Source organism: Camelus bactrianus, chromosome 16 (assembly GCF_048773025.1).
Source record: "Camelus bactrianus isolate YW-2024 breed Bactrian camel chromosome 16, ASM4877302v1, whole genome shotgun sequence".
In the NCBI taxonomy this organism is placed as follows: Eukaryota; Metazoa; Chordata; class Mammalia; order Artiodactyla; family Camelidae; genus Camelus; species Camelus bactrianus.
In genome coordinates, this window is record NC_133554.1 from 1,118,207 (window position 1) to 1,137,489 (window position 19,283).

Sequence of the window (19,283 nt, forward strand, 5' to 3'; positions counted from 1 at the left end):
CACCCCCACCCCACCCCCCATCTTCCGCGTCTGCTTGGCTTCCTCATCCTCTGCCGTCCTCCGCGACGTCTGAGCACCCAGGCCTGGTCAGTGTAGCCAGAACTCCCTGACCCCTGAGGTTCCCTCTTAGTAATTCTCCACCACCAGCCCCATCCTGCACCTTGGCCATAAATTCCCACTGCCCCTGCTGGACCCGGCGTTGGACACAACCTGTCTCCGCAGCTGCAAGACTGCACGGCAGTGGTCCCTGCACCTATTGAAATAGTCTTCGCCCCACCCTGAATAACGTCTGCCTTACTGTGTCACTGAATTTTTTTTCCTTCAATAGTTCCTGATCCTTCCAGGCCTCAGTTTGTCTACAACACCTTACCTCCTACAATGTCAAGCAATTTCCAAAATGTTGCAACAAATGTGGTGAAAGTGACAGTTAATGGTTCAAAGCTGATTCAGAGAATTCCAGGGAGAGACCATGAGAGAGTAGGGGCCATAAGAAGTCGGAGAGGAAGCACGGTTGTTTCCAGGAGTCACACGCTGCAATACCTGTAAAGTTAACCCTTGAACAATGTGTAGGGGAGGTGCTGGAGTCACAGCCAATTCGGGGAGAGGAGGGTCCACATCAGAGAGTAGGTCAAAATATTGCCTGCCCAGGGAGTGATGGCCCGAACATGTAGCTACCCATGCAGAGTGGATGCTAACCGATCAGGAGAGGCCACAGAGGCCAGTGAGAGCGGACACCAGCTAGAAACAAGGACCTCCAAACCAGTGCAGACTGGCTTTGTCGGCCTTGATTCTGCCACAAAGGCACATAGAGGCATGCTAAGTGGATGTACTGTGTGGCCTGGAGTAAGGCGCTTGACCTCTCTGAGCTCTCATCAAGTCCACTTTGGGCTCCTCTCACTCTTCCTCTGCCTCCCTCTAGGCGTTGGGCTCTCCAGACACCCTACACACTCACCTCAGACCAGCTCCTCCACCCACAAGGCTGAGTTGAGCATCTGGGTGAAGGGTCACATGTGTGGGAAGAGGAGACATGAATCCTGGGGTGGGGACGAGGCGGGGGAGGGTGGGTTGAAGAAGAGACTCACTGACTGCCTGCGGGAGGGAGGAAGCCGCCTGGAGCAGGTCTGATTTCTCCAGACAAAAAAGGTGGAGGGAAGGTAGACAGGATGCAGGAGGCTGCAGGCACGCCTGGAGTTCTGTCCACTGTCGTCCCTGACATCAGCCTGCCTCGTTAACTGCCATTTCTTTTTACTGTTCAGCAACACTTAGGGAAAAAAGAGGGGGAACTTAAAACCCCGCTGTCATCACTTCCCTGTGTTGCCATGCAAAAGAACCATTCCCAGGATGTTAAAAATATAAAAGGATCTTCTGCTCCAGGCAAGTTACGTTAGGAGGACTAGACATGAACAACTAGGAAGCTGGGCAAAGCTTATCAAAGAGCTCTTTCCAGACCCTGGACAAGCAGTGGCTTGGGGATAGGACTTGGGAGGAAGTCGGGGGTGGGGGGGGACCTAGGTCTGCCCTGGCTGGACGCCCAGAGGCGATGGTGCCCAGAGACGGGTGGTCTCAGTGGCTTGAGGAATGAGGCAGCTGGAAGTTGCCAGGCATGGTTCCAGAAAGGAGGCAGCTGTGCAGAAAAGGAGCTCTGGAAATCTGCTTGGAATTCCTTAGAGTTTGGCCGAGTATGTGACTTGCATGTGTAGATCAAACTCCACAAAGACACAGACCAATCAGGGACTGGGAAGCTGACAAATTCCTGGAGTTCTCGGAGAAAGATATTCAAGCTCTGAGCAGCCGGGGTAGCTTCCTCGGTGATGGCCCAGGGCGGACAGCGGACACCCCAGGGCAGGCCTGTCTGAGTAATAACCCAAACTACCCCCTGAGTAAAAGCTAACCTAATGTCCCCTAGCAAAACTTTAAAACAAGCCTCAGACAGAAATCAGCCAGTATACTGAAGAAGCCAGCGCCACCATCAGCCACCTGGACCCAGTGGGCATTTACATGACACTCAGCCCAACCACAGAACTGCAGATCATACTTGCTCTCAAGTGACTGGGAACAAATAACAAGGTGGCTCACATCCTGGGCCATTAGACAAACTTCAACAAATCTAAGAGAACTGAAATCCGAGAGTGTGTTCTTTGACCACAATGGACCCCACTCAGAAGTCAGTTACAGGAAGATAGTAAGAAAGTCTCCAAATACAAACTGAACTACGCAGTTCCTCATTTTCCCTTTTTTAAAGAGGTTGTCTCAAGAGAAGTAAAAACTGTTTAATAAGCATTAAGCTGAATGAAAAAGAAAACAGTACATTTTAGAATGTATGGGGCATAGCTAAAGCCACACTGAGAGGGAAATTCATAGCACTAAAGGTGTTAGCAAAGAGAAAAGTCTTAAAGCAGCTGAGGTCCTTAAAAAAATCAATAAATTGCGCTTCTTTGCAATTAGAAAGTTTTGTTTGCAAACCATATGCCTGAAAAAGGACTCACATCAAGGATATATAAAACTCAACAGTAAGAAGAACCCAAACAATTCAATTAGGAATGGGTTACAAGACCTCCTACACTGAAGGTAAACTGGTGCAGCCACTATGAAAACCAGTATAGAGGCTCCATTTTTTAATTGTGAGGGATTAAATGGTAGGCTTGTTAAGGAAGGGAAAAAATGTAACCAAATTTTTAAACGTTTTTTAATAAATTTATTTTTTCCTTTTTCAGTTTTATTAGATAGAATTATTAAAATAAAAGTTTTTAAAGATATTTTATTTATTTATTATTGTATTACTTATCTGGGGGGGGGGGCGGGAGGTAACTAGGTTTATTGATTTTTAGAGGAGGTACTGGGGATTGAACCCAGGACCTCATGCTTGCTAAGCGCACATCTACCACTTGAGCTATAACCTCCCCCCAAACTAAAGTTTTTAAAAATAAAAAATGGTTATGATTTACTTAAATGGCTTCACAAACATCTCTACCATGGAATGTTAGTCAGCGGTATAAAGAAATGAACTGGGTTTTTTCTTTTCACTTTTTTTTTGTCTGTTGTTATTTTTTTGGGGGGGGAGAAGTCATTAGATTGATTTATTTATTTGTTTGCTTATTTTTAGCGGAGGTCCTGGGGATGGAACCCAGGACCTCGTGCATACTAAGCACATGCTCTACCACTGAGCTATACCTTCCCCCCCAATTTTGTTTGTTTTGAACTGTTGCTACACACAACGATTTGAGGGCACCCCAGAGGCACTATCCTGCATGAAAAAAGGCAGTTCTCAAAAGGCTCTGTGTCTGAAACGACATAATTACAGAAACGGACAACAAATTGGTGTGAGAGTGTTCCGGGTTCTAATGGCATTATTCATTATTAATGGCATTATTACCGGGTTGCGATTGTGTAAAAAAGTTCCTGTAAGGCCCGTGCTACACGCTGAGGTGGGCCATCGTGCCTGTTAAAATGAGATATCCCTTTGCTGGGCAAAAAGGTTTTAAGTTTAACTAGGTCGCATTTGGCTTTTTGCTTTTATTTGCTTTGCTTTAGAAGAGAGATGCAAAAAAAAAAAAAAAAAAAAAAAAGCTATGATTTATGTCAGAGAGTGTTCAGCCCATGTTTTCTTCTAGTGTTACGGAAACGACAGGCCAGCCAAGAAACAAGCACCACTCGGAGGGTAGGAGCACTAAGGTTTACTACGCCGGCGGGCTCAGAGGGGCTCCTGCTCCGAAGCTCGGAGCACCTCCGAGACGTGCGCATGAGGTTTTACAGGGTTAATTACGAGCTTGGGGTGTTCGGCCAATAGGCACGGAACAGCTTTAGCAGCATCTTTATCACAAAAGCAGAGGCAGGGAGGCAGCAAACCAACATTTCAAGGCCAGATATGTCTCTGAAAATCCAGCTGGCTAGCAAAAAAAAAAGAACATGAGCAGGGAATCAGCAAACTGACACTCACTAACTTAGGTTTACGAGTTAGCCCAGCCCGGCTCTTCCTTCACACCAGAAGTTTGAGGGTTCCCAGTCTTACATGTAAGCTTTTAATCTGTTGTAAGGATGGGGCTTCTATTCAGGAAATTGTGAGGAAGGAAACAGAAATCCGTGTTAGTTTTGCTGTCACACCTCAAATGGCAAAAGCTGCGGTACCTTTATGAGAAACGGCCGCCGTGCTGCCCAGAGTGGCTGTGTGACTTCGCACGCTCACCCGGGGCATATGGGAGTGACAGCGGCTCCACTTCCTCACCGGTTCCTGTTTTTTGTTTGTTTGCTTTTCCCAAGCCATTCCAGTGGCGTAGAGGACGGCTGCTGCCACCCTTACTTGCGTCTTCCTGCTGTCTCTTGACGGAACATCTTGCCGTATGCTCATTTGCCTCCTATATATCTTTTTTTTGGCGAAGTGTCTGTTTGGATCTTTTGCCACTGAAAACCAAATTTACCGGGGTACAATTGATATATAATATACTGTGCATTTTTTTCTAGGGGGAGGTAATTAAGTTTATTTATTTCTTTATTTAATGGAGGGACTGGGGATTGAACCCAGGACCTCAGGCATGCTAGGCAGGCACTCTCCCCTCCCCTCCTAAAGTCTACGTATTTAAAGTGTATGATTTGATAAATTTTGACACATGTATCACCCACGAAACAACCAGTACAATCAAGATAATGAAGATCAACTGCATCTCCAAAAGTCTCCTCCGGCCCTGCCCCACCCTCCATTCCTTAAGCAACCAGTCATCTGCATTCTGTCGCTGTAGCTTAGTTTACAGTTTCTACAGTTTTAAATGGAATTATACAAAAAATAACACAGTTATGTTTGATACAATAGTCCTTTTTGTCTGACTTCTTTCGCTCAGTAGAATTACCTTGAGATCCATTCACATTGTTGCGTGTGTCAATAGTTCACGAACTTCTCCCTAAGTAACGCTCCATTGTGCATCACGGTTTGTTTATCCACTCACCTGTTGGTGGTAGACATTTATGCTTTCTTCCTTCCTTCCTTCTTTCCTTCCTGCTGCGTCCAGCGCAGCTCAGGACCGTGTCTGAGGACGGGCGACACAAGACTTAAGAAACAAAGAGACAAAGTAAAGAGCAAAGATGGAACCAGGGGACTCAAGGTCTCGTGGCTCTAGAGCGCTGACAGCCTGGTCGACATCACATTTATTAGTAGACAGCTCAGAAAAAAATGCGATCAAAGAGGTGGGGCTTTAGGTATTTCCTGCGATAAGCACCAAATTCTGCTTGCTGGCTAACTGATTACTTTCAGGCCCATCCCTTCCAGGAACAATCACCCTCCTCGGGGTGTGCAAAATTTCTGAGTCTATCCTGTCGTTGCCCCCGGGACATCTCGAGATAGCAGATAATTCCCCGGGGTTAAACCGCATGCTTTCCTGCCGGAACCAAGTTCTGTTAGTGGGAGATCTGGCTTTCCAGGACCACCCATTGTTTCACCCTAAGGAAGTATCTGCCCTCCTTCGTGCCCTTACGGTCAATCTCAGGATGGCCCCTCACAAATTGTCTTTAGCATAATACGTGCTATAGGTCACCTACTGGGTAAAACATTAAAGCAAAGCAAGCGTGTGCGTTTTAAGCAACTGTGAATATAACATTTTAAGCTCATGGAAATCTAGGAGCGGCTCGTTTCCCAGCACCTCTCTTTCATTCTGTCTCTCTTTTCGGCTGTTACCAATAAAGCTGCTATGAAAATGTGTGTGTCTCTGTGTGGATATAAGCTTGCTTTCTCTTGGGTAAATACGAGGAGTGGAAATGAGTCAGGAGGGCAGGCGGCAGGGCACAGCCACTCAGGGAGTGGCAGCAACCAAAATGGTGGAAGATTCACCTCCCAGTTGGCCTTGAGGATTGAGAGGTTTAACTTCCAGTAGACCTTGAGCTTCATTATATGCTCATTGTAACAGCGTGATCAATAACATGCCCGCAGGTGCCGTGACAGCCCCCAGGCTAACCGCCAAAGGCCAAAGCATGGGCGTGGCCCAGTCCCTGGGAATCCCAGCCCCTTCCCCAGGGCAGCTGGATTGATCCCACCTGCAGGTGTGTGAAGCTGCTGAGACCGTAAAAAGTGACACCACCACGCCTAGTGGCCCTTTTCGCTCCCTCCCCTTTGGAGATGCCTGCACTCTGTCTGTGGAGTGTGTGCCTGCTTTCACTTTAACCTGAGCACCCAATTCCTTCCTGGCCTTTCTCTGGCCTTACACTCTATGCAGTGTGTGTCTCTCTAATAAATCTACCTTCACTCAACTGTGTTTCGCACTTGAATTCCTTCCTGCGTGAAACCAAGGACCCACGCTTGGCGGGGCACGTCCCAGGGGCTCAACCGAGACCTGGGACACGGCCCTCCTGACGCCCCACATCCATTTTCCTGCATCAGAATGTTTGGATCACAATGGTAAACGTATGCTTAACTTTTTAAGGAGCTAACATTTTCAGAAGAGGCTGTACCACCTACACCCCCATCGGCAGCGCACGAGAGTTCCAGTGCCTCCTCAATCTTTCCAACACTGGGGGGGGGGGTCAGTCATTCTAATCTTACCCATTCTGGCTGATGCAGCGCAGTGGCGGCTTTCATTTGCATTTCCCTAGGAACTAATAAGATGGAGCACCTTTTCACAGGCCTGCTCTCCACCTGCTCGTCTTACTTGGTGAAGCGTCTGTTCAAATCTTTCGTCCATTTTTAGTTTCCTCTTGCAGCTTTAGCAAATCACCACAAACTTAACGGCGTAAAAGAGCGCACATCACATGAATAAGAAGTGCTTTAGTCAATGACCTTAATGAAAAGCCAAAAAGATGGTATGGTTCCCACACGCTTAATATTTTTATCAAAAAGTGAAGACACTCCCAAAGACCAGCTGTGCAAATCCACACGAGGCACATTCCACATTCGGGCGCTCGGCTCGGGTGGGCAAAGCCTGCATTCATCACAGGAAAAGGCTTGCAGAACACAGAACAGGTTCTGTCACTTTCTTCCTCCTTTGCCTTGTGGTAATTTTCAGAAGCTCAGCTCACGAGTTGCCCAGTTGCTCCGCAGAGAGTTCCAGAAACAGCTGCATGGGGATGATACACCCTTGCTTCCAATTACGCAGATCTCTTTAACTGCTTTGAGAAATGTCTTGTCGTTTTCAGAGTACAAGTTTTGCACTTCTTTTGTTACATTTATTCCCAAGTATTTTATTGCTTTTTGTTTAATACATAGAGTTGTTTTCTTAATTTCCCGTACAGGTTGTTCACTGCAAGTGTATAGACTCATAAGTGAATTTTTGCACATTGACTTTGTATCCTGTAATCGTGCTGAACCGACCTACTAGTTCCGATAATTCTTGATGGACGCTTAGGGTTTCCTGTATTCAGGAGAATGCCATCTATGAACAGTCGTTGTTTTTCTTCTAACTTTCCAGTCCGGACATGGCTCCTCCCTTCAGCCTCACCGGCAGCGTCCTCACCGCCTGACCCAGCTCACGCTGGGATTTCTGCAGAGACAGGAAGATTTTCTTCTCACGTGCTCTTGTTCCCAGGCCCCTTCCAGATTCTGGGACAGCAGTACCATAGAAATGAGTGTCGCTTCCACAAGACTCTTAGGCAAGCAGACTTTTCATTAAAGGAGATTGTGCACAAGGGAGAAGCCGGGGAAAGAAGGCCAGCTCCCGGAGCAGAAGGGGTGAGTTGCTTTTACCACAAAAGGCAGGGTTTGCCCCGTGATCACTGATAACTCCCAGAAATGGTCAGACTTCTTTGATCAGCAGCAGATGGCACCGTGGTGAGACTGGGGAACAGGGGGTGCTTCTGTGAGGGAAAAGGAGCAGGAGAGAATTTTCTGCAAGAAAGCACAGGAACAGATAAGGTTAACATGTACGGCTGAGTTCTTGTCTGTGGCACCCAGGTGGGTGGTTAGTGTAGCAGGGATAAAGATCATCTTTCATTCCAGGGAGCCTGGCTTTTGTCTCTGGGATCTGGCCCCCGGGCCTCTGTTCTTTAGCGTGAGAGGCCTGTTTTGCCCAAGGCCGTTCCCGGTCCTTTCCCAACGTGGCTATACTCCTGTCTTCCTGACTCTCAGGCCAGCAGCTCCAAACCGTGGGCGGCAGAATATCAAAGACTCACCTCTTGCTTCGGGAGGCTGGGGCGGGAGGAAGGCAGTGAGAAGCAGACCGAACTAGGAGCCACGTGCACAGGTAGCTCCACTGAGCCCCCTGGGTGTGCGAGGTGCTGCTGACACACGTCTGCTGAGATGGGACCTTCCTCAAAGCAGGAACCGGGTCCTCTCAGGGCCCCAGTGTGGACACAGCGCCTGGCCTTGGACTTGATACACATTGCAGGCGTGAAGGCGTGAGGCAGTGACAAAACGTCGTGCGTGTGCACAGACACCTTAAAAATACTTCACTGATAATTTCAAATTGATGGAAGCATTTCAGGAGTCAGAACACTACGAAGAACATTACATAGCCTGTCCTTTACCCATACTCTCCTGCTGCTAACATTCTGCCCCAGGGGCTTTAATATATGTCATATCATGTCATATATGTCGTTGTCGACATTTTTAATTGAATCGTTTGAGCGGAGGTTACATGTACAAGCCCTTGGCCCCTAAATACTCAGTGTACTTCTTTAAGAACACAGATTCTCTTACAAACTGCAGACACACTGACTTCAGTCATACAGTAACACAGTGCTGAAAAAGGCGAGTCTACACAGACGGAGAAAAAGCTTCCGGTTGTGGTGGGGGGAAGGGGCAGGGAGGGATAAACTGGGAGTTCAGGATTAGAAGATACAAACTGCTCTGTATAAAACAGGTAAGAACAAGGTCCTACTGCTCAGCACAGGGCACCATATTCAATATCCTGCCGTGACCTACAACGAGAAAGAACATGCAAAGGGATACACGCATGTTCACGTACGACTGAAGCACTGTGCTGCACACCAGAAACTGACCCAGCACTGCAAACTGACTGCACTTCAGTGAAAAGAAAGTCGAGCCTGCCGCTCCCACGGCAGGGCTGTAACTGCTCCCGGCGCCTGGGGATTCCCAGGCGGGAATCCGGGGAGTCTCGCAGTCTCCGTGGCCTCCTGTCACCGGGAGCATTTCCGGAGCCTTTTGTGTGTGTGTGACTTTGCCATTTTTACGACATTGACATTTTTGAAGAATATGGCCCTGGTTGTAAAAATTAACGTTTTCTTTTGGAGCAGTTGTGGATTTAAGCAAAGGTGCAGACAGTCCAGACTCGGGTCCCCCAGCGGGGAAACCTTAAACGTTTCCAGGAGCTTTTGTGACAGCTGAGGAACCGACATCCCTCAGCGCCTATTACTCGCCTCCCCACTTTAGCTGGATCTTCTGTGTCCCCATAACGTCCTCGTCTGCTGCGGGACCCACTGAGGACGTGGTGCTACACTTAGTCTTCAGCCCTCCGCAGGCGCCTTCCATCCGCGGTGATTTCTCAGACTTCCCTTGATTTTGACGGCGTGACGGTTTTGCGGAGGGCCGGGCCGGTATTTTGTGGCAGGGCCCTCAGTTTGGGTTTGTCTGATGACTTTCTGGTGGCTAGTCCAGAGTACCAGTTTTGGGCAGAAGACCCAAACACAGCGTCCCTCTCGTCCCCTCCTGGGGGTGCGGGACCCGCCGGGCGGCCCATCGCTGGGGTCGACCTGCTCGCCCCACGGAGGGAGCCTCCTCGGCTGGAGGGGCACAGCCTCCCAGTCCACGGCCCGCGCTCTCTCTGCCTTTATTTAAGAAACAGAACATCGTCGTCCTGCGTTTGCCTGACAATTCCTCGTTGTTAGGTTCCGGCGCGCGTCCGCGGGCCGGACAGCCCGCGAGGTTGCGGGGAGGGCGTGCGTGCCGGGCCCCCCCCCCCCCGCGGCGCTCATCCCCACGACCGGCCGCCCCACCGCACGGTTGTTGCTTTATCCTCTTCACCTCAGGTGTTTTAGACGTGACTTTTCTCGTGGTGAAGCGTACAGAACATGACATGTGAGTGTGTATTTAGCGGCATCGAGTACACGTACGTTATCATGCAAGCATCGCCATTTCCAGAACTTTCTCAGGATCCCAAAGAAAAACTCTGCTGCCGTTAGCGATAAGCCCTCTGAGACGCTTTTACTCACAGCACTTCTGAATCCAGATGTGTGCGGCCTCTCCGCACCAGGCATCCTCCAGCTCGGTGGACACAGCGGGTGCCCTACGATTCACCTGCATGCTGACGCTGCCTGGAGTTCTGGCAGCCCCACGGGCCGGGGGCTCAGCCCTGCAAGGCCACGCTCGCCTCTGACACCAGCCGTGCTCCCCGGCTGTCGCCTGTGCCTCTGACCGACCAGCTCCAGCTCAGGGGTTCAGTCATCTGAAGGAGCAGCTCACGTGCCAGTTTATTATAAAGGATGCGGCTCAGTGGGGAGGCTGTAGCTCAGTGGCCGAGTGCCTGCTTAGCACGCACGAGGTCCTGGGTTTGCTCCCTGGTCCCTCCATTAAAAATAAAACAAAACACACTCTCTACTCTGCCCTCCGCCCAGACTCTAGTAGCCATTATTCTGTCTCTGTGAATTCGACTATTTTAGGTGCCTCATATAAGTGAGCCCAAACAACATCTGTTCTTCTGTGACGGGCTCGCTTCACTTACCCTCATTTTTCAAGGCTCATCCCCGTGTTTCCAAGGCGAACCTGGCTGCACTTACCTGCGCGCAGTAGAGCCAGTCTCCTGCCCCCAGCTTGTGGTGCAGGAAAGCGCAGCGTTCACCGCAGGGCCCAGCGAGGAGTCCAGGCCGCTGGTGCTTAAACACCCCAACTGCCCCCAGGCTCTCAGGGGGCGGCTTTCAAAGACAGGGTGAGGGAGGGGGCGGTGGGCTGTGTGCTCCGCTCACGGACGTTCTTCTGACTGGTCGGTGGCGAGGTAGCTGGGAGTCAATATCCTCAGCCCCCAGCTCCAGCTGGCCTGGCATCTCCATGCCGGTGGGCAGCGTGCAGTTAACTTCCTCCTCCTGGCGGGGGTCCAGCGTCCACTAAACAGCTCAAGGACGCGGCTCACAATACCATCTCCGGCCTTTGAAGGGGAACTGGAGGCCCCTGACTTTGTTTTATGGCCAAACTGTGACGATTCTGTCTTGTTAGACTGTTTTCCTTTGTTTCTGCCTTTTCTCACTTCTCTGATTGAATTTGTTCTTTGCCGCTTGGGGGAGGCCTGGGAGGTTAAGGTTTCTCTACAAACAAGAGGCAAATGGAGGACATGGGTGGGGGTTCTGTCCTGGGAAGGCCCCAGAGGGTCCTGCTCAGTTACACAGGTTGTAGCGTACACCATAACTTCAGTCCTTTTCAGGGCTGACTACTATTCCATCGTGTGGATATACCGTGTTTTGTTTACTCACTCATCGGTGAACATTTGGGCTGTTTCCACCCTTTGGCTACTGTGAACATGGGTGTACAAACATCTATTCAAGCCCCTGCTTTCAGTTCTTTTGGATATGTACCTGGAGGTGGAATTAATTATCTTGGATAGTCATCCCTTGCTATCTATGGGGGATTGGTCCCAGGACCCCTCAAGGATACCAAAATCTGTGAATGTCCAAGTCTCCTATAAAACGGGGTAGTGTTTGCACATAAACTGAGCACACCCTCCGCATACTTTAAACCATCTCTAGCAGCTTGGCTTTATTCCATCGGCCTGTATGTCTGTCCTTATGCCAGAATCAGTTTCGATGACAATAGCCTTGTACTAAGCTTTGACATCAGGAGCTACGAGGCCCACAACTCTGTTCTGCTTTTTCAAGATTCTTTCGACTATATGGGGCCCCTTGAAATTCCATACACCTTTGAGGACAGGTTTCTCTGGTTCTGCAAGAAAGGCCTTTGGATTTTGACGGGAACCACATCCTGTATGTCGATTGTCTTATGTAGTGTCACCACCTTAACAACGCTGAGTCCTCCAATCCGTGAACGTAAGATACTTTCCCATTTATTCAGGTCTTCAAATGTTTTTAGCAGTGTTTTAGAGTTTCCAGTGTGTAAGTTTCATCTTTTTGTGTACATTTATTCCCAGGTATTTCCTTCTTTTGAATGTTACTTGTAAACGAAACTGTTTTCTTTCTTTTAAAAAAAAAATTCTTACTTTTTATTGAAATGTAGTCGATTTACAGTGTTCGTTTCAGATATACAGCAAAGCGATCTAGTTATACACATACACACACGTATGTATTTATTTCAGACTCCTTTCCATTACAGCTCATTACAAGACATTGAATATACTTCCCTGCGCTGCACAGTGGATCTCATCGTTTTCCTTTGTTTGATAAAAACTGGGAGAGAGCTTATTTCCAACGACCTACACCAAAGGGATTTTTGAGATACAACTGACAAAGAACATTGTATAAGTTTAAGGTGAACAACGTACTGACCTGACACACGTATATGGCAGTATCATTGCCATCCCAGGGTTAGTCAACACCTATGCTGAGCCCCACAGCCCTCGCTTCTCGTGGGAACAACCACTACCCAGTCTCTTAGCAGGTTTAATGTTTACAATACAGTTGTATTGTCTGTAGTGGAACTGTCTTCTCAGTTTCATTTTTGAATTATTTATTGCTGGGATATAGAAACAAAAATGATCTCTGGACGTTGATATCGCACCCTCCAACTTTGCTGAATTTTTTATTAGCTCTGGTAGTTTTGATCATGTGAGGGTTCTTTGGGAGTTCTCCACATAGTTTTCATAACATCTGCCAATGGATTCACTTTGTTTCCAGTTTGGATGACTTTTGCTTCTTTTCCTACCTGAATGCCCTGGCTAGAACTTCCAGTTTGACGTTGAATAGCAGTGGTGGAAGCGGACGTCCTTGCCTTCTCCCTGACTTTAGGGGGAAAGTTTCTAATCTTTCCCCATTGAATATGATGTTAGCTGTGGATTTTTCATATATACGCTGTTTCATGTTGAAGAGTTTCCCATCTATTCCTAGTTTTCTGTGTATTTTTTAAAATCACTAAACAATAATTGTATTTTGTCAAATGCTTTTTCTGTGTCAATTCAAGCGATCATGTGAGGGTTTTCTCCCTTTTCTTCTACTGATGTGCTATATTTCATTGATTGACTTTCGTGTGTAGAACACACCATTGCATTCCTGGGCTAAATCCCTCCTGTTCATAGCGTACAATCCTTTTAATATGACGCTGGGTTTAGTTCGCTAGTTTCTTTGTTGAGAAGCTTTACATCTATACGCATAGGGATTTTGGTCTGTAGTTTTGATGTATCTGACTGGATTTGACATCAGAGAAATGCTGGTCTCATAGGATGAGTGGGGGAATGTTTCCACCTCTTCTACACTTTGGAAGAGTTTGGGAAGTTTTGGTTAATTCTCTAAATGCTCAGGAGAATTCCCCAGTGAAGCCGTCTCGTCCTAGACTGTGATCTGTTGGGAGGTTTTTGGTGACAATCTCTCGTTACAGGTCTGTTCAGATTTTCCTTCTCTTTTTCAGTCACTGTTACTAATACGTGTTTCTGGAAAGTTTTGTGTTCCGTCCAGGCCGTCCAGTGTGCCGGCACGCAGTAGCGTTTATCGTATTCTCTTCCACGTCTTTCTGTTTATGGAAGGTTGTTTGTAATGTCCCCGTGTTTGTTTCTGATTTTAGTTATTTGCATCTTTTCCTTTTTCTTGGTTAATCTTGCTAAAGGTTTGTTGATTTTGTTGATGTTTTCAAAGAACAGCTTTTGGTCTCATCGATTCTCCTGTTTTCCTATTTTCCATTGCATTGATCTCCACTCCAGTGTTTATTTTCTTCCTTCTGTGAAATTTGGGTTTCGTTTGCTCTTTTTCTGGTTCCCTAAGTTTCAGCATGAGATTGTTCGTTTGAGAGCTTCTTTTTTAATGGAGGCTCTTACAGATACAAACATTCCCCTGAGCGCTGTTTCACTGCACGTCACAACGTTCGCCGTGCTGTGTTTCCATCTTCCTCCGTCCCGAAGTATTTCCTGGCTTTCCTCGTGCTTCCTTCTGTGGACCACGGCACCTTGGAGAGTGTGCTGCTCAATTTCCGCGTCTTTGCGCGCTTCCCAGCTTGCTTCTCTTACTGACTTCTAGCTCTGTTACCGTGGTTGGAGGAGACACTTCTACAACTGTCGCCTTTTAAACCCTGTTGACACTTAGGCTGTGGCCGAGCATACGGTCTCTCCCGGAAAACGTCCTGGGCGCGCTGCGGGGCAGGCGTGTTCTGCTTCTGTGGGGCCGAGGGTCATGATGTCTGTTACGTCCAACTGGCCTATGAGGAGGTTCAAGCCTCTGTTTCCTTAACGGTCATTTGTCCTGCTCGATCCATTATTGAAAACTGGGCGTTGAGGCGTCCAGCCCTATTGCAGAGCTGTCTGTCTCCCTTCGAACCTCTCAATACCTGCTTTGTCCATTTCGGAGTTCTGCTGCTGTAACAACAAGGTACAACTGCTGTATCTTCTTGGTGAGCCAGCCTTTCATTGTCAGACACGGTCCTCCTCCGTGTCCCGTGGTGACACTCCATCTTGGGTCTGTTTGTCCGGTGTCTGTGCAGCCCCTGCAGTTCTCCTTCACCTACTGTTTACGTGGACTCTCTTTCCATTCTTTCACCTTCAACCTATTTGGGTCTGTGGGTCCAAAGTGAGACTTTTGTAGGCAGTATATATTTGAGTCATGTTTTTCTGCTTGTTTTTACTTCATTCTGCCAGTCTCTGACGTTTGATTGCTGGGTTTAATCCATTTATATGTAAAGATTTAATCCATTTACATTATTGTCAAAGCCGCACTTACTTTTGCTATTGTGCTGTTTTCTGCTTGTTTCTTACTTGTGTCTCAAATTGTCAAATACTGTCTTCTTCTGCATTTGATTCCTTTGTTTCTAATGTGCCATTTTGATTCCCTCCTTGGTTCTTCTTTCCTGGCGTATTTTTCAGTTATTTTTCTCGTGGTTACCCTAAGCAGCACAGTAACATCCTAAATGTACACCACGCTAGCTTGACCTGATACCCGCGTAGCGTCAGGGGCACACAAACCCTCGGCGCCTGCACCGCACAGCTCTGACTCCCCCTTCACGTGCTCCTGCCACAAACTGCATCTTTAAACACGAGTGCCCGTAACATGGGTTTGTAATAGTTTTGTTAGCCATTGCCTTTTAAATGATATGAGACACACAAAGAAGAGCTACAACCAAAAGTACAATAATGCTGTTTTTTCTATCCACCTATGTAATTACCTTTGTCAGAGTTCTGTATTGTGTTTATCGAGGAATGTCTTAATTTCTCCTTCATTTTTGAGGAACGGTTTTGCCACATACAGATTTTTTCATTGGAGGATTTTCCCCCCAGTACTTTAAATACGTTTTCCTGCTATCTTCTGGCCTCCATGTTTGTGAGACGAAATCGGCTGTTACTTCACTGAGCATCGCTTGCACCGGACGAGTCACTTGTCTTGCTCTTTCCAGATTCTCTTTTTGTGTTTGGTTTTTAAAAGACTTCTTTTTATTGTGGTAAAATAAACATAACATGAAATTTACTGTCTTCACCATTTTTTTCAGATTGAAATATCCTTGACCTATAACGAGGTGTAAGTTGAAGGTGTAGGCCATACTGATCTGGTACCTGTGTGCGCACACGCGTGCCGCAACGTGACTGCCCCGGTAGCGGTAGCTAATACCTGTAGGGCCTCCTACCCCAGCCATTTCTAAGTGTACAGCTCCCTGGCATTGAGTACATTCACACCGCTGTGCCTCCGTCACCACCATCCTTCTCCAGAATCCTTTTCATCTTGCAAAACGGAAGCTCTGTGCGCGTTCGACAGCAGCACCCCTACCCTCCCGCCAGCCCCGGCAGCCCCTTCTGCGTTCTCTCTGAGTTCGAGCACTCCAGGAACCTCAGGTAAGTGGAATCACAGTATTTGTCTCTTGGCCACTGGCTCAGCTCACTCAGGTGAATGTTCACAGACTTCGCCCGCGTGGTAGCAGGTGTCATAATCTCCTTTCTTTCTAAGGCTGAGTAATATCCCACGGTGTGCAGGTACCACATTTTATTCATTCGTCCTGGTCGCCGTGAGCAGCGCAGAGGCTCTGGGACTCCCCTTCCAGTTACTCGGGCACATACTCAGAAGTGCAACTGCTGAGTCACATGGTAATTTTATTTCGAATTTTTTGAGGAACTGCTATACTGTTTCCCACAGTGGCTGCGCCATTTTTCATTCCCGCCAAAGCGCACAAGGTTCCAGTTTCTCCACATCCTCACCAACACGTGTTATTTTGTTTGTTCGTTTGTTTGTTTGTTTTTGATAGTAGCCATCCTGCTGGGTGTGAGGCGATGTCTCACTGTAGTTTTGACCTGCATTTCCCTAATGATTAGTGATGTTGAGCATCTTTTTTCGTGCTTATTGGCCATCTGTATATACTCATTGGAGAAATGCCTATTCAAGTTGTATGCCCATTTTTGAACTGGGTTTTTGTCTTTCTGTTGTTGAGTTTTAGGAGTTCTGTGTGTATTCTGCATATTCATCTCATGTTGGATACATGATTTGCAAATATTTTTTTCCCATCCTTTGGGTTGCCTTTTTAGTCTACTGTGGTGTCTCTTTATGCACAGTTTTTCTGTTTTCATGGGTTTATTACAGGCTGTTGAATCTAGTTAAACCATAATGGAAAAGAAAATGAAAAGGTATATGTATTTTATATATACATATATATAAATGACTGAATTTTATTTATATGTATACGTATAACTGAATCACTGTGCTGCACACCAGAAATTAGCACACCATTGTGAATCAACTATACTTCAATAAAAAAATTGTTTTAAAAACCCTTTGTGGATAGAAATTTTCACACTTTGGTTTTTTGTTAGTTAATATTGAAAAATTACTGACTTTGAATTTTTTTGTATTCTGCAAGATTTAAAAATTCCACTATTAAAAAAATAAAGTATTTATCTAGGAAGTTGAATATCTGGGCTTTGTGGGGACAGTGTCTCTTCATTTCCTTCTTTCCTGCGAGCGGGACTCACTTTTCTGGCCCTTTGCGTCCCCGGCCATCATGTCGCTGTGGCTGGAAGCTGGGTATTCTGCGTGCTGTGATGTGGTACCTGGAAGTCACATTCTTCCCTTTCCCCAGACTTTGCTGTTATTGATTGTTGAGAATGATGTGGTTTGTTTTTTGGTTTTTTTTGGTGACTTTTCCGAACTGTTGTGTAAAAATTCTGTTCTTTGCCCTGGGCCATCACTGAACTCTCTGTTCTGTTATCTCAGTGGACATAGATTTTCATAAAAGCCTGGAGCCAAAAGGAAGAACACAACAACCGTTGTCAGCCTCTGCAGCCTGGGTGCGACTTGGGGTGCCCCCGCCGCGCTCGGCTGGCCCCGGGCCCGTGTGTCCAGGGCCCCGTGAGACCCTCTCTATGTGGGCTCCTGGCCCCGGACACGTTCTCTGCAGTCCAAACACCCCGGTGTGCGCTACAGCCCTGCAGAGCCGCTGTTCCACCCCGCTTCTCCCCCACCCTCCTTTGTCCCCGCTCTGCCAGTCCGTCTTCTGCCGTCCTTGTCCTCTGTCCCTTGCCGCAGATGGCTCACAGGACTCTCTGTATTTTAATGCTTTTGACAGTCACCTCCTGGAAAGCTGATTCAGCCTCAGCCTGGCAAAACCAAGATCAACCTCTGCGCCAACGCCTCAGGGAACTGCCAGATTGGTTAAAACACTCCAGCACTGTGTTTGAGAACGAAGTCCGCGTTGACCCCTGGCCCAGTGCACGGGCCCCGGGACGGCAGGCGGGGCGGGCAGGCACCATGGCCTTTCCTTACCCAGACGTGACTCTGTGTGGCCTTCGGGAAGCACCCCCTGGTTGCTGTGAGCTCCTGACTGGATCCCAGAGATCCAAAAGAAGTTAGTTCTGTCAGGTTTTGCTTACTGGTTGCTTCAGGGGAGACTGACCCCTTGAACGCTCTACACGGCCATTTTCTGTTGCTGTCTCTTCCTCTGCTTTTTCAGGACTTTTTTTTTATTAGTTAGTTGTTTTGTTTCCAGTTACTTCCTATCACAAACAGTGCTGTTAAAAACATCTGCAGAGAAGTTGCACATTTTCCCTGTGGGGATGATTTCCGTGGAATTTATGGCCAGATGAGGAAATTGAGGCCAAAGCAGAGAACGCTGTCCAGCTCTCGTTACACATCGCCCCTCGCTCCAGGAGGGCTGGCTTGACTGCCGTCCCCCCACACCCCCCATCTTTGTTTTTCTCTTCAATCTGTTGGCAACTGCCTCACTTTCGACTTTTCTCATACCCACTCTTTATTAACTGTCTCGTACAGTTTCTCTACCATTTCTTAATGCATCTCCCCAAAGTGAGTATTTTCAGTATTTTCTTAGTGAAGAAACTTGGCAAGTTCAAGTCACGTGAGGTCACAGACAAAACGCAGATGAGAGTCACCGGCCGGACCGTTCCCACAGTTTCCAGGAGCCCTGTGCCCCCCACACTGGGTGAGCAATGCTTCAGGAATGGAAAACTACAGAGATCCGAATTGAAATCCAGAGGGAAGAGACTGGATGATGGTGGCGGTGGGGGTGTAGCATTTCAGTGTCCCCAAACTCCTACAGAAAAACTGTTCAGCCAGGATAGCACAGCACAGCCTCATGGACTGAATCTACAACAAACCCAGGTGCAAGGAGACTGTCATGAAGGTGCGGGAACTCAGGAGGGGGCAGGGTACCCATGAGCCTTTCCTGGGGGATCTATCGGAACCTGTTTGGAGGATTAAAATGGCCCCGATTCTTTCAAAAATCCCTCCCACCGAGGGGTTATGTGATCTTCCCTGGAATTCAAGTGGACCCCATGACTGCTTTGACCCTTGGAGTACCACAGAATGATGTTCATGTGCCAGTCCCTGGGCTCAGGTCTTAGGAACCTGGAGCTTCCACTTTCTGTGTCTTGGGACACTCCCCTGGGGAGAGATGGCTGCCTGTGTCACCTGTCAGACTATTGTTAGGAATGTGGAGAAGTAGCCATGTGAAGAGGCCTCACAGAGTGAGGTCAAGGACGGAGAAGCATGAGCGGCTTTAGCCATCCCTGCCCAGGGACCAGACGGGGGCTGGGGAGAGCAGTGTTTGGAGAATCCCAGCCCCGGGACCATCTGACACACCTGCACGAGCCATCCTGCCCGAGACCGCCGAGTGGGGCCCAGCCAACACAGGCCGTGACATGTGAAATTTGTTGTTTCAGGGCTCTGAATTTTGCGAAAGGCTGCTACGTGGCAATAGGTGCCCAGATCCGCCTTGCTACGGGGGTGTGGTCCCGGGGCCGGCAGTTCAGCATCACCCGGAGAGCACAGGGAACCCA

At 47.9% G+C, this 19,283-nt stretch overlaps 1 protein-coding gene and 1 long non-coding RNA gene across 2 annotated transcripts in view; both read right to left on the reverse strand.

The window, feature by feature from the left end:
• SHMT1 (serine hydroxymethyltransferase 1) overlaps positions 1 to 19,283 on the reverse strand; it is an 80,811-nt gene that overhangs the window by 18,823 nt on the left and 42,705 nt on the right. The window lies entirely within an intron of this gene.
• On the reverse strand, positions 3,595 to 16,712 carry LOC141573546 (uncharacterized). Its single transcript, XR_012499334.1, has 3 exons — positions 10,648 to 16,712; positions 4,938 to 7,801; positions 3,595 to 4,398 (listed from the first exon to the last, which is right to left on the reverse strand). It is a non-coding gene; the product is annotated as an uncharacterized LOC141573546 (long non-coding RNA).